The sequence below is a fragment of the Hemitrygon akajei genome, chromosome 7 (assembly GCF_048418815.1).
Source record: "Hemitrygon akajei chromosome 7, sHemAka1.3, whole genome shotgun sequence".
Classification (NCBI taxonomy): Eukaryota; Metazoa; Chordata; class Chondrichthyes; order Myliobatiformes; family Dasyatidae; genus Hemitrygon; species Hemitrygon akajei.
The window spans coordinates 13,818,673-13,833,326 of NC_133130.1; positions in this window are offsets into that span (position 1 = coordinate 13,818,673).

Genomic DNA, 14,654 nt, shown 5'->3' on the forward strand with positions numbered 1-14,654 from the left:
GCACACTGGTTGTTTGTCTGTCCTTTTGGCTATGCTCTTTCACTGATTCTATTGTGTTTCTTGTATTTACTGTGAATGCCCACAAGAAAATGAATCTCAGGGTAGTACATGGTGACATATACGTACTTCAACAATAAATTTACTTAGAACGTTGAACCCATCCCAGAGCAGTGATTGGTTGTCTGAGGAGAGACCTGATTGGCTGGGTTTCTGAGTCCAATCTCTCTGCACAATGGGGCACCCTTGGAGGATCTCAGCCAGTCAGGCAGCATCTGTGAACAGACCTGATTGACCAGGAGTTCTGAGCCTTTTTTATGCCAAGGACCTTTTGTCAGCCCAGTGAAGCCTTTCTCAGAAAATTATGTTTAAATATATAAAGTAAAATACACAGGATTACAAAATCAACCAATAATATTGAAATACGGTTAACAAAATATTAATAAAAAAAGTTTATGATACAGTAATAAATGTACTACTTTTTAAACACATTTTGTTTTTACTGATCATTATGCCACAGGCATTTAGGGCAGCAATGAAGGTCCTTCTCTGTCTGTCCATACCATTGTACACAGATACAGAAGGATTCTTCATTGCTGTTTCAATAACAATTTTTTTTTGACCACTCAGGGTTGTTAGCTGAACCCCCCCCCCGAACCTGGAGGACCGGTGGACCACTCTTGGTCTGGCCTCTACCCTTTGCCCCGTTTGGCATGGATAACTCTACCAAAAGCCAAAGCATGAAGCCCTGACTCCAGCCAATATCGCTGTCCAGATCACTGAGGCACACAAAGCTCCTAACTCTACGACAAGGAGGTTCGCTTGGAGGAATATATTAAATATCTACCTCAATTTTGAAGTGGTGATTAGCATTGCTGTAAACAATACTTTGAGATATTTGTAACAACTGTAATGTGATATGAAAATATCTGTGATTTCCATTGGTGACAAAGTCACAGGTACTGCCAATATTCATAATTGAGGAAAATGATAAATTTAGTTCGAGGTTAGTGAAAATAAAGATTTTTTTTTTTTTCTTTCCAAGTTCACAGGCACACTGGAATCTATCCAGGGAGCCACAGTTAAGAACCCCTGTGAGAGACATTTGAAAGGCACTGGCAGGGTAGAAAACATAGAACTTAGAACAGTACAGCACAGTATATAGTGCTGACCTACGTAAACCTGCTCCAAGATCAATCTACACAGCTCATAACCTCCATTTTTCTTTCATCCATATGCTTAAGAATCTTTATCTGTTTAAAATAACACAGATCATAAACTTTCTAGTGCAGAACAGGCCCTTTGGCCCACAATGTGGTGGTGACCTTTTAAACTACTCCAAGAACAATCTAACCCTTTCCATGCACCCACTGGTCTCTGTGTAAATAGCTTACCTCCGATGCCTCCCCTAAACTTCCCTCCACTCTCCTTAAACAACATCCTCTGGTGTTGGCCATTGCCACCCTGGGAAAAAGGTGCTGTCTGACCTCTCAATCTACACCTTTCATAATCTTAGAAACCTTTAACAAGTTGTCCCTCATCATGTCGATATGTTTTTATCAGGGTAGAAATGTCAGAGGCCTGAGGCCTACTTTGGTCAGGGTTGACCATGGATATTGTATCCTAGCTGTCTATAAAAGCCAGGGCAGTATGATATGGAGAGCAGGCTGTTGCCAATGTAGAACGCCACCCCTCTCCACACATCTCCACCCAAAGGAACAGCAGAGACCGATACAGTTTGGCACCAACTGCATTGCAAGAGTTGCCATTGAACTTGATGGCAGACTGCCTTAGGGACTCCAGCTGTGGATTTTTCCCTTGGGGTTTACTCCCAAACCCTTCCCCATCCCTCCACAAATCCACGGAGGTTTGAGATCAGAGTTTTCCTTCTCCTTAGATGAGCTGCCGACTGTGGCTGATGAGCCCCATCTGCGGGAAGCAATGGGGTTTAAGGCACCAGTAACCTGCTTTTGCCCCTTCCTGCCAATAGAAGTAATTTGCCCGGCATTGTAGCTAAGTCATAAGTGAAGACCACGAGCTGGTCTTGGTTGTCAGTGGCCATTTGAGGCACACGCCATTCGAAACCAAATACTAAAGTTGAGAGGGGGAAAGTTTAAGGGATACAATATGTAGAGGGATTTTTTATTAACTCAGAGATTGGTGGATGCCTGGAACACGCTGCCAGGTGTGATGGTAGTGGAAGCAAATATCCCTCTCAAACATTCTCCTGACTTCTGCCCATAACCTTTGACGCTCTAACTAATCAAGAACCTATCAAGCACTGCTTTATATATACCCAGTAACTTGGCCTCCGCAGACACCTGGGGCAATGAATTCCACAGATTCACCACCTTCTGGCTAAAGAAATTCCTCCTCATCTCTGTTCTAAATAGAAATCCCTCGATTCTGAGATGGAGCTCTCTGATCCTAGACTCCCCCACTATAGGAAACATCCTCTCCACATCCATTCTGCTGAGGTATTTCAACATTTGATAGGTTTCAACAAGATCTCCCCTCGTTCTTCTAAATTCTGGTGATACAAGCCCAGTGCCAATCAAATGCTACTCATACGTAAATCCTTTAATTCCCAGGATCCTTTTCGTGAACCTCTTCTGGACCCTCTCCAAAGCCATTGTACATTTTCATAGATAAGGAGCCCAAAACTACTCACAATACTCCAATTAGATCAGCCAGGACTTATCCATGCATCAGACTCAATGGGCCGAATTGCCTAACTCTGCTCCATTGTCTTATGTTCAGAGGGCCAAAATTGATTAATAAATATGTTATTGGAATTGGTTTATTATTGTCACATGTGCCAAAATACAGTGAAAAACTTGTCTTGCACACTGCTCATACAGATCAGATCATTACACAGTGCTTTGAGGTTGTACAAGGTAAAACAATATAGAATAAATTGTTACAACTGGAGTGCAGGTAGGCAATAAGGTGCGAGGCCATAATGAGGTAGATTGTGAAGCCAAGAGTCCATCTTATCGTACAAGACATCCATTAGTCTATCTTAACGTACAATAGACTTGTAACAAAAGAGCAGAGTTTCTCTTTGAGCCTGGTGTATGTGCTTTGGTATCTCTTGCATGATGGGGGAGGAGGAGAAAGAAGAGATTGTCCATTGAGGGTGGGGTCTATGACTTTGCTGGATGCTTTACCGTGGTAGCAAGGAGTGCAGACAGAGTCCGGGGATGGGGTGGCTGGTTTTGATCATGTGATGAAGTGCCCACGACTCTCTGCAGTTTGTTGCGGTCAAGGGAAGTGGGCAAGTTCCCTCTCAAATTCTTTTGGCTTCTTTTCTGTGTAGGTGAGATTGGGTTCAGTTCCTTGAACAGCTCAGTCCACCCCCGCTCTGAGATTTAATCCGATGCTCCAGCTGTCCCCAATTTGTTTAGAAATTCAATCTGAATGATAATCACACACTCGAATGGGAACCCACTACAATACCGTTTGTATTTAATTGAACTTGTGAATGTAAGACTGTCAGTGAAAGCATTTATAATCAGCTTTGTATGTTACTGAATTTAACAATATCCGCTCAGTGGCCACTTTATTAGATACAGGAGTGGAAACCAGTGTGATCTTCTGCTGCTGTGGCCCGTCCACTTCAAGGTTTGATGTGTGTTCAGAGATGCTCTTCTGAACACCATTGTTGTAGCATTGTGGTTATTGGCGTCACTGTCGCCTTCCTGTCAGCTTGAACCAGTCTGATCATTCTCCTCTGGACTGTCTCATGAACAAGGTGTTTTCACCCACAGAACTGCCGCTCACTGGATTTTTTTTTGCTAGTTTGTTTCTCGATCAGTCTCTGTAAGCTCTGGAAATCAGCAGGAGATCAGCAGCTTCTGAGATACTCAAACCATCCCGTCTGGCACCAACAATCACTCCACGGTCAAAGTCACTTGGATCACATTTCTTCCCCATTCTGATGTTTGGTCTGAACTAAACTGAACCTCTTGACCATGTCTGCATGCTTTTATGCATTGAGTTGCTGCCACATGGTTTGCTGATTAGTATTTGCATTAATGAGCAGGTACCTAATAAAGTGGCCACTGAGTGTACTTGAACTTGTGAATGTATGGCTGCAAGAGAATCAGCTTTATGTGTCATGGAACTTACCTTAACAATTTAATGTGTTACCTTTCCTGTATTTTCTGAAACCTATGGAACTCAGAAACACAAACTTTAAAAGGGCTATTTCTCGTTTCCCTATGGGATGATCTACTGTTTGAGTCAAGTTAATGAAGCTGTTAAATATTATTTACTATTAAAGTAACTTACGAAGTTTACACATGGAGGATTTACATATCAGTCTTCTCTGTTAATATTCAGAATCAGAATCAGGTTTAATATCTCCAGTATATGTCAGGAAATGTGTCGTTTTTGTGGCAGCAGTACATTGCAATACATAATTTTAAAAAGAAACCATAAATGAGAGCAAGAAATATTGTTAAAAACAAACAAATTAACTAAGTAATGTAAAGAGAGAGCAACAAACAATAGTGCGTACACAACGCTGGAAGAACTCAGCAGGTCAGGCAGCATCTGTGAGAAAAGAGTAGCCAACGTTTCGGGCCGAGACCCTTGATCAACAACAGTGCGGTAGTGTACACGGGTTCATCGTCCAGTCAAAAATCTGATGGCAGAGGGGAAGAAGCTGTAAATATTGCACTCCCTCTAGTGAACTTCATTGATAATCACTTTCATGCACTGGATATTTACACAGGCATCTGGTGAGAGTGTTTCACTCAATGGTTCTGCAATATAAATATTAGTTTTTTAGAGGGGTCATAGCAGAATCAGATTTAATATCACTGGCACGTGTTGTGAAACTTGTTGTTTTACTGAAGTAGTGCATTGCACTATGCAAAAAAAACCTATAAATTACAATAAGAAATATATCTTTAAAAATTAAATTATGTATTTAGTGCAAAAAGCAAGCAAAAAATATATTGATGTTGTGTACAAAGGTTCATAGTCCGTTCAGAAGGGTGATGGTGGAGGGAAAGAAGCTGTTCCTGAATCGTTAAGTGTGTGTCTTCAGGCTTCTGTACCTTCACCCTGATGCTAGGAATGTGAAGGGGGCATGTCATAGATGATGGGTGTCTTCAATGATGGATATCGCCTTTCTGAGGTGAAGCCTTTCGAAGGTGTGCTTGATGCTGGGGAGGCCGGTGCCCGTGGTGAAGCTGACTGAGTTCACAACTCCCGGCAGCTTTTTCCAATCCTGTGCAGTGGCCCCTCCAATCCAGATGGTGGTGTGACCATTTAGAACGCTTTCCAAGTACACTGACTTGAAGAAGAAAAGGGCATTAAATCCATGATCATGCCTGTTGAGTTGGGGTGGCAGTGTGGCGTGGTGGTTATCGTAACACATTACAGCGCCAGTGATCAAGGTTCAATTCCTACCGCTGTCTACAAGGAGTTTCTACGTTCTCCCGATGACCATGTGGGTTTCCTCTGAGTGCTCCAGCTCCCTCGCGCATTCTATAAGATGTACAGGTTAGGATTAGTGGGTTGTGGGCATGCTACCAGAAGCATGACCACACCTGCAGGCTGCCCCAGCACATTCTCAGACTATGTTGGTTGTTTGAAGGCAAGCAATGCATTTCACTGTAGAGATGTCTGAGCCAAATGCAGGCAATTGAGACTATCTTGAATAGTCGGTATAGACCAGATGGGCCGAAAGGCCTGTTTCTCTGCCATATAGATCTATATGACTGCTTTAGTTAAATAATTTAAAGATTACCTTTACTTGTCATCAGAACATATAGCGAAATGCACCCTTTGCATCAACAGCCAGCACAGTCCAAGGATGTGATGGGGGCAGCCCGCAAATGCTTCACCAACATAGCATGCCCACAACTTACTAACCCTAACCGGTCTTTGGATTGGCAGCTTTTAGCTCTGGTGACATCCTTCCCCCCGTGTCATCTCATTGGAGAGGTGAGGAAATTCCGGAGACTGTGACGGTCTTGTTGACACATCCACACTCAGAACAAACTGTCCTGCCATTGCCCAGGAAGATTAGGGATTGTCTTTATTTGCACATCGAAACATACAGTGACATGTATTGTTTGTAATAAGGACCAACGCAGTCTCAGGATGAGCTGGGCTGGGTGCAGCCCGTACATGTTGCCATGCTTCCGGTGTCAATATAGCATCCCCGCAAATTACTGACCCTAACCCATACATCTTTAGTTAGTGTTGAAAGGTGTAAATTTCCAATGTGATCTAATTTTTGTATGTGTAGGCATGGGATGTTGGTAATACTCACTGTGAAAATGGTTTTGTTAGCCCACAGCTTACTAACCTGTAAGCCTTTGGTTTGTGGAAGGAAACGCACACAGTCGTCGGGAGAACGTACGAACTCTGTACTGACAGCAATGGGAATTTAACCATGATTGCTAGTGCTGTAATAGTGTTGCATTAATTGTGCCACCCACAGCCATCCTTGAGCTGGTGGTACACGCTTTCAGGCTTTTGTATCTTCTGCCTGAAGGGAGTGGGGGAGAAGAGAGAAGGTTCAGGCTGGGTGGTCTCTGTTATGCTGGCTGCTTTACTGAGACGGTGAGAAGTGCAGAGAGAGTCCATGGGGGGAGGTTGGTTCCTGTGATGGAACCCTGCACCCCTTCCCGCACCGGGTAGGCAGGAGACATCTGGTTTGCAAGTGCTGGCATATAATTCGGCTGCGATTACCTGTAACAGAAGTCCAAAGGGTAGAGATGCCGGGGCAATTTCTAGGTGAGCGGGGCAGGGGCATGGTCTGAGCAAACATCGCCTTTGCACGTCAAGAATGGGAATTGGTCTGGAGAAAGGAAATTTTCCAACGTGGTCCGTTAACGTGGAACTGGAGATGGGTCACTGACCGTGATCGGGGGATGATTTTTGCTCCCCATTTCAAAGACAGCTCGGACATCTGGAAAAAATATCCAGTGGGAGTGAATTATCTCTCGCAAAGAGACCGCACTGGTCTCGCGGGCTGAGTGGCCTCATCATTCCGCAGTCTGCCTCACTTGGGTACAGGTTAGATGACATATAGTGAGAGGAATCTCTTACCAGTGTCGTTTGGAATCTGCCAAGAACAAATCCCTGATGGGGAAGCAGAGACTGTAAGGCACAGGAGCACAATTAGGTCATTCAGCCCATCAAGTCTGCTTCCACCATTCAATCATGGTTGATAATTACTATCCCTCTCAACCCCATTTTCCTTCTCCCTGTAACCTTTGACACCCTGACTAATCAAGAACCTATCAACCTCCGCCCTAAATATACCCAATGACAGGGTCTCCACAGTTGTCTGTGGCAATGTACCAGAATCAGGTTTAATATTACTGGCATATGTTGTAAAATTTGTTGTTATGCAGCAGCAATATATTGCAATACATAATAATAAACACTGTAAATTACAGTAAGTAAATATATCTATAGTGAAGTTAAATACAAAGTGCAAAAAAAAAGTGAGGTACTGTTCATTGGTTCAACGTCCATTCAGAATTCCACAGATTCACCATCCTCTGGCTAAAGAAATTCCTCCTCATCTCTGTTGTAAAGGGACATTCCTCTATTCTGAGACCTGGGGCCTAGACTCCCCACTAGAGGAAACATCCTCTCCACGTTCACTCTTTCGAGGCCTTTCAATATTCGATAGGTTTCAATGAGAGATCCCCCCCCCCCCCCATTCTTCTACACTCCAACGAGTACAGGTTTAATATAATTGACATAGGTCATGAAATATGTTGTTTTGTGGCAAAAATACATTGCAATACATAATTTTAAAAACTGCAAATTACCTAATAGAATATATTCTGAGGTTGTGCCCTCTGGTCCTCGTTTGTAAATAAGACAATTCCCATTTTTTTTATATAAGTGCCAAGCTTGAAATTTACATTCATGAGAAACTGAAAATATATTTAGAACTGTTTGAATAACATCTTTGTTGTCTGTCAGATTTATTTTATTGCAAGGAAAAATGGAAATGCTGATTTATAAAACTGGAAAGTAACACTGGGGATTTTTTCTTGTTTCCCGGTGTTTCAGGTAGAAGCTGCCTACGATTGTATCTTGCCTGTCTTTAGTGTCATGTTAAATAAACATTGTGCAAATAAAATTGCTCATCGGAAAACCTCTAGCCCTTGTATTTTCTTTCCCACATTGTCTTACGACCTAGGAGGCCATTTGGTCCATCAAATCAATACCGTCTCTCAGGCAATTAAAGTCGAATTTGAGTTTATTGTTATCTGCACAAATACGTTAATGCACAGGTAAAATGAAAAACCTACTTGCTGCAGCACCACTGGCACAGAGCGTCACTGGCACAGAGCGTCACTGGCACAGAGCATCACTGGCACAGAGCGTCACTGGCACAGAGCGTCACTGGCACAGAGCATCACTGGCACAGAGCATCACTGGCACAGAGCGTCAGACAGGAATCTAAGAGGCCCTCCACTGGTTGGGGTCAACCATGGATACTGCAAACTCCTTCTGATATGCAAGCCGGGGCAGTATCATGTGGAGGACAAGCTATTAGATAGATAGATAGATAGATAGATAGATAGATAGATACTTTATTCATCCCCATGGGGAAATTCAACTTTTTTTCCAATGTCCCATACACTTGTAGCAAAACCAATTACATACAATACTTAACTCAGTGAAAAATATGATATGCATCTAAATCACTATCTCAAAAAGCATTAATAATAGCTTTTAAAAGGTTCTTAAGTCCTGGCGGTTGGATTGTAAAGCCTAATGGCATTGGGGAGTATTGACCTCTTCATCCTGTCTGAGGAGCATTGCATCGATAGTAACCTGTCGCTGAAACTGCTTCTCTGTCTCTGGATGGTGCTATGTAGAGGATGTTCAGAGTTTTCCATAATTGACCGTAGCCTACTCAGCGCCCTTCGCTCAGCTACCGATGTTAAACTCTCCAGTACTTTGCCCACGACAGAGCCCGCCTTCCTTACCAGCTTATTAAGACGTGAGGCGTCCCTCTTCTTAATGCTTCCTCCCCAACACGCCACCACAAAGAAGAGGGCGCTCTCCACAACTGAACTATAGAACATCTTCAGCATCTCACTACAGATATTGAATGACGCCAACCTTCTAAGGAAGTACAGTCGACTCTGTGCCTTCCTGCACAAGGCATCTGTGTTGGCAGTCCAGTCTAGCTTCTCGTCTAACTGTACTCCCAGATATTTGTAGGTCTTAACCTGCTCCACACATTCTCCATTAATGATCACTGGCTCCATATGAGGCCTAGATCTCCTAAAGTCCACCACCATCTCCTTGGTCTTGGTGATATTGAGACGCAGGTAGTTTGAGTTGCACCATATCACAAAGTCCCGGATCAGTTTCCTATACTCCTCCTCCTATTGCCAGAGGAATGGCAGAGACTGACACAATTTGGCACCACAGGCATTGCAGAAGTGTTGAACTCAATGTAGGACTGCCTTAGGGGCTCCAGCTCCAGATTTTTCCTTGGGGTGTAGTCCCAAACACTTCCCCATGAGTGGGTATAACCACAAGAGAACTGAGATTTGAGATCAGAGTCTTCCTTCTCCAAGATGAGCTGCCAAACTCAACTGATGAGCCCCATCTGCCCAAAGAGACTGTTTTAAGGTGCCAGTAACCCGTCTTTACCCTTTGTCCTGCCGGTAGAAACAGATCTGCTGAACTTACTAGTTAAGTTGCACTTGAAGGTGTGGAGCTGGACTTGGCTGTCGGAGGCCATTTGAGATGCACGGCATTGGGAACATTTAACAGGTAGTGGGAGCTTATCCCCTCCCCCCCACCACTATGACAATCTTAAGAAACCTATTTAGGACAGAGATGTCCTAAACTCCTTGCCACAGAGGCAGAGTGCAGGCTCTGTCATTATTTGCCATTAGGGGGATCAAGGTGACAGGATTAATGCCATTTATTGCACAGAGGTGGAATTGGAATGGGAATCTTGGTTTTTTATTGTCACGTACTGAGACACAGGAAAAAGCTTGTCTTGCGAACTGTTCATACAGATCAGATCATTGCACAGTGCACAGACTGGCACAAGGTAAAACAATAATAGGATGCAGAATAAAATGTAACAGCCCACCATCACCCTGGACATTGCTACCATCAAGGCAGAGCTACAGGAGCCTGAAGACCTACACTCAACGCTTTAGGAACAGCTTCTTCCCCTCCACCATCAGATTTCTGAATGGGCAATAAATCTATGAACATCACCTCAATATATTTTAATTTAATTTATTTTTAATATATTTCTTATTGTAATTTATAATTATCTTATTACTATGTATTGCAATGTACAGTTGCCCTAAAACAACAAATTTCACAACATAATGTAGTGATATTAAACCTGATTCTGACAGAGAAAGTACAGTGCAGAAACATAGAAACATAGAAAATAGGTGCAGGAGTAGGCCATTTGGCCCTTTGAGCCTGCACCACCATTCAGTATGATCATGGCTGATCATCCAACTCAGAACTCTGTACCTGCTTTCTCTCCATACCCCCGATCCCTTTAGCCACAAGGGCCATATCTAACTTCCTCTTAAATATAGCCAATGAACCGGACTCAACTGTTTCCTGTGGCAGAGAATTCCACAGATTCACCACTCTCTGTGTGAAGAAGTTTTTCCTCATCTCGGTCCTAAAAGGCTTCCCCTTTATCCTTAAACTATGTCCCCTCGTTCTGGACTTACCCAACATCGGAAACAATCTTCCTGCATCTAGCCTGTCCAATCCCTTTAGAATTTTATACGTTTCAATAAGATCCCCCCTCAATCTTCTAAATTCCAGTGAGTATAAGCCTAGTCGATCCAGTCTTTCTTCATATGAAAGTCCTGCCATCCCAGGAATCAATCTGGTGAACCTTATTTGTACTCCCTCTATGGTAAGAATGTCTTTCCTCAGATTAGGGGACCAAAACTGCACACAATATTCTAGGTGCGGTCTCACCAAGGCCTTGTACAACTGCAGTAGAACCCCCTTGCTCCTGTACTCAAATCCTTTTGCTATGAATGCCAACATACCATTTGCCTTTTTCACCGCCTGCTGTACCTGCATGCCCATCTTCAATGACTGGTGTACAATGACACCCAGGTCTCGTTGCATCTCCCCTTTTCCTAATCGGCCACCGTTCAGATAATAATCTGTTTTCCTGTTCTTGCAACCAAAGTGGATAACCTCACATTTATCCACATTAAATTGCATCTGCCATGGATTTGCCCACTCACCTAACCTATCCAAGTCACCCTGCATCCTCTTAGCATCCTGCTCACAGCTAACACCGCCGCCCAGCTTCGTGTCATCCGCAAACTTGGAGATGCTGCATTTAATTCCCTCGTCTAAATCATTAAGATATATATTGTAAACAACTGGGGTCCCAGCACTGAGCCTTGTGGTACCCCACTAGTCACTGCCTGCCATTCTGAAAAGGTCCCGTTTACTCCCACTCTTTGCTTCCTGTCTGCCAACCAATTCTCTATCCACATCAATACCATACCCCCAAAACCGTGTGCTTTAAGTTTGCACACTAATCTCCCGTGTGGGACCTTGTCAAAAGCCTTTTGAAAATCTAAGTATACCACATCCACTGGCTCTCCCCTATCCACTCTACTAGTTAAATCTTCAAAAAATTCTATAAGATTCGTCAGACATGATTTTCCTTTCACAAATCCATGATGACTTTGTCCGATGATTTCACCTCTTTCCAAATGTGCTGTTATCACATCTTTGATAACCGACTCTAGCATTTTCCCCACCACCGATGTCAGACTAACCGGTCTATAATTCCCCATTCCTGGTTTCTCTCTCCCTCCTTTTTTAAAAAGTGGAGTTACATTAGCCACCCTCCAATCCTCAGGAACTAATCCAGAATCTAAGGAGTTTTGAAAAATTATCACTAATGCATCCACTATTTCTTGGGCTACTTCCTTAAGCACTCTGGGATGCAGACCATCTGGCCCTGGGGATTTATCTGCCTTTAATCCCTTCAATTTACCTAACACCACTTCCCTACTAACATGTATTTCCCTCAGTTCCTCCATCTCACTAGACCCTCGGTCCCTTACTATTTCCGGAAGATTATTTATGTCCTCCTTAGTGAAGACAGAACCAAAGTAGTTATTCAATTGGTCTGCCATGTCTTTGTTCCCTATGATCAATTCACCTGTTTCTGACTGTAAAGGACCTACATTTGTCTTGACCAATCTTTTTCTTGTCACATATCTATAAAAGCTTTTACATTCAGTTTTTTTGTTCCCTGCCAGCTTTCTCTCATAATCTTTTTTCCCTTTCCTAATTAAGCCCTTTGTCCTCCTCTGCTGGTCTCTGAATTTCTCCCAGTCCTCAGGTGTGCCGCTTTTTTTTGCTAATTTATATGTTTCTTCTTTGGACTTGATACTATCTCTAATTTCCCTTGTTAGCCACGGGTGGTTTATTCTTTTGCCAAACTGGGATGAACAATTGTTGTAGTTCGTCCATGCGATCTTTAAATGCTTGCCATTGCATATCCACCGTCAACCCTTTAAGTATCATTTGCCAGTCTATCTTAGCTAATTCACGTCTCATACCTTCAAAGTTACCCTTCTTTAAGTTCAGAACCTTTGTTTCTGTGACCATGTCACTCTCCATCTTAATGAAGAATTCCACCATATTATGGTCACTCTTACCCAAGGGGCCTCGCACGACAAGATTGCTAACTAACCCTTCCTCATTGCTCAATACCCAATCTAGAATGGCCTGCTCTCTAGTTGGTTCCTCGACATGTTAGTTCAGAAAACCATCCTGCATACATTCCAAGAAATCCTCTTTCTCAGCACCCTTACCAATTTGGTTCACCCAATCTATATGTATATTGAAGTCACCCATTATAACTACTGTTCCTTTACTGCACGCATTTCTAATTTCCTGTTTAATGCCATCCCGAACCTCACTACTACTGTTAGGTGGCCTGTACACAACTCCCACCAGCGTTTTCTGCCCCTTAGTGTTATGCAGCTCTACCCATATCGATTCCACATCCTCCAGGCTAATGTCCTTCCTTTCTATTGCATTAATCTCCTCTCTAACCAGCAATGCTATCCCACCTCCTTTTCTTTCCTGTCTATCCCTCCTGAATATTGAATATCCCTGGATGTTGAGCTCCCATCCTTGGTCACCCTGGAGCCATGTCTTTGTGATCCCAACTCTATCATATTCATTAATTACAATCTGCACATTCAATTCATCCACCTTGTTACGAATGTTCCTCGCATTGACACACAAAGCCTTCAGGCTTGTTTTTACAACACTCTTAGCCCTTATACAATTACGTTGAAAAGTGGCTCTTTTTGCTTTTTGCCCTGGATTTGCCTGCCTGCCACTTTTACTTTTCACCTTACTACTTTTTGCTTCTACCCTTATTTTACACCCCTCTGTCTCTCTGCACTTGTTCCCATCCCCCTGCCACATTAGTTTAAAGCCTCCTGAACAGCAGTAGCAAACTTTCCCCCTAGGACATTGGTTCCAGTCCAGCCCAGGTGCAGACCATCCTGTTTATACCAGTCCCACCTCCCCCAGAACTGGTTCCAATGCCCCAGAAATTTGAATCCCTCCCCCTTGCACCATTTTTCAAGCCACATATTCATCTGAAATATCCTCCTATTTCTACTCTGACTAGCACGTGGCACTGGTAGTAATCCAGAGATTATTACCTTTGTGGTCCTACTTTTTAGTTTATCTCCTAACTCCCTAAATTCACCTTGTAGGACCTCATCCCATTTTTTACCTATATCGTTGGTACCTATGTGCACCACGACCACTGGCTGTTCACCCTCCCATTCCAGAATGTCCTGCAGCCGCTCAGAGACATCCTTGACCCTTGCACCAGGGAGGCAACATACCATCCTGGAGTCTCATTTGCGGCCGCAGAAACGCCTATCTATTCCCCTTACAATCGAATCCCCTATCACTATAGCTCTCCCACTCCTTTTCCTTCCCTCCTGTGCCGCAGAGCCACCCATGGTGCCATGAACTTGGCTGCTGCTGCCTTCCCCTGGTGAGACATCTCCCCCAACAGTATCCAAAACAGTATATCTGTTTAGGAGGGAGATGACCTCAGGGGACTCCTGCCCTACCTGCCTACTGCTACGCTGTCTAGTGGCCACCCCTTCCCTTTCTGCCTGTGTAGCCTTTACCTGCGGTGTGGCCAACTCACTGAACGTGCTATTCACGACTTTCTCAGCATCGCGGATGCTCCAGTATGAATCGAATCACAGCTCCAGACGCTCAATGCGGTCTGCCAGAAGCTGCAGTTGGACACACTTCCTGCACCCATAGTCGTCAGGGACACTGGAAGTCTCCCTGATTTCCCACATGCTGCAGGATGAACAAACCACAGGGCCGATCTCAGCTGCCATGACCTACCCAATACTTGCCTCAACTTTTGTTACTTTCTCCTTTGAAAGGAGCTTACCCTGCCTTACCTCACTTGGAGTGAAGCTCGTCCTCAGCCTCTTCTCATTGAAGCCTCGATTGCCCAATCAACTGCTTTCTGCTGAGTCTGAGCTATTCAAATCTTGATTGTCTAATCAACAGCTTTCTGCTGAGCTATTCAAATCTTGATTGACTTGATTGCACAGTCCAACTGCCAGAATCTCTCA